This window comes from Pteropus vampyrus, unplaced genomic scaffold (genome assembly GCF_000151845.1).
Source record: "Pteropus vampyrus isolate Shadow unplaced genomic scaffold, Pvam_2.0 Scaffold6002, whole genome shotgun sequence".
Taxonomy (NCBI): domain Eukaryota; kingdom Metazoa; phylum Chordata; class Mammalia; order Chiroptera; family Pteropodidae; genus Pteropus; species Pteropus vampyrus.
In genome coordinates, this window is record NW_011894783.1 from 3,285 (window position 1) to 4,722 (window position 1,438).

The 1,438-nt window shown below is 40.7% G+C and overlaps 1 pseudogene; it reads left to right on the forward strand.

Annotated features, from left to right (window-relative positions):
- The first annotated feature begins 830 nt into the window (after positions 1-830).
- On the forward strand, positions 831-949 carry LOC111734783 (annotated as a pseudogene).
- Positions 950-1,438: the final 489 nt, after the last annotated feature.

Consider the following 1,438-nt stretch of genomic DNA (forward strand, 5'->3'; position numbering starts at 1 on the left):
CAGTAAACAATTTAACTTTCCTAGTTTCCTTTTAAATATAACTAGAGTTAAATGAACCACCTTGATATAGCAATTCTGTTCGAGGTCTCCAACTTCTTTGATCTGTTTGAAAATGGATCATGTTTGATATGAATTACTGAAAAACACAAACTAATATTTTTCCTGTCTGGTTCCATGGGAATGTTAAAGCTAAAATAGGCAATGAAGAGAAAATACATTAAGTATCCTAGGAATAAAAAAGTTAAAAAGAAAAAAGAAACAAGAGACATCACATTACAAATTTTGAAGTTCCTTCATTAAAGCTCTAACGTCTTTGTCAAGGTTAATGCCTCATATTTTTATGGCACCTAACAATCTGAAAAGCAATTTAAAATCAATTATCTCATTTCACTCCTGTAACAGAGCTGTAGTAATGCGAGGGACAGCAGTTTAACACAGGTAAGTCTGTGGGATCTAAAGTCAGACTGCCTAGGTGCAAACTCAGCTCCACCATGCTAGCTACTTGATGCTGTTATCTAATTTCTTTACACATCCATTTCCTTAATGTTAAAAAAAGGTTAACAATGGTGCCTGCTTCAAGTAGTTGTATTCGTTGAGAAAGCTCACATAGAATGCTTGTTTATCACAGTATTTGACACATAGTAAAGGTATCTAATTTCAAGTCCCTTGCCACCTACACAGTAGACTGATAACAACCAACTGAACTGAAGGCCTGGGAAGTACATGATAGAGGACTCTGGTTAAACCTGGCAGAATGAATTTAAGTGATCGTCACCATCACCTCCTGAAGTATAACCTCTCAAATACACAAAAAAGAGGAAAGGAGAAAAGTCTACAGCCATGCTACTCTGAACAAGCCCAATCCCGTCTGATCTCGGAAGCTAAGCAGGGTTGGGCCTGGTCAGTACTTGGATGGGAGACCATCTAGGAAGACCAGGTGCTGTAGGCGTAAAAAATGAGGGATTATAAACTGACAAGATCTTTGCAATCTGTGAGGTCAACCAAGGGTTGCCTTGCCTTAATAAAAAAGAGGAAAGAAGATGACAGCTGCCAAGAACTCTAGCAGAGTGGAGGAGGTTCAAACTCAGCCTGCAGAGGGGGAAGCCAACCAGAGCTGGCCTAATTCACGCTGCAGAATCCTAGACGTTCTTGAATAAACATATCTTTGGTCACTTCCAGTCTTAAATGGTAGTTTTTGACAATCTTGTTTAACTTTATCATTGACTTTGGGAAGAGGATTTGCCAAGCTCCTCGGTTAGCCACTCCAGAAGACCTACCCTGTGGAGGTCCATTCTAAAGAGACTCTGAGGCAGAGAGGCCCAGACACCAGGCCTGGGGTCAAGAGAGGAAAGGGGTGCCACTGAAATGGCATAATGAAAAAGGCCCCAGCTGCCTTCTGTGGCTTGGTTCTCTGAATGCCGGCAGAGTTTTAGATTTC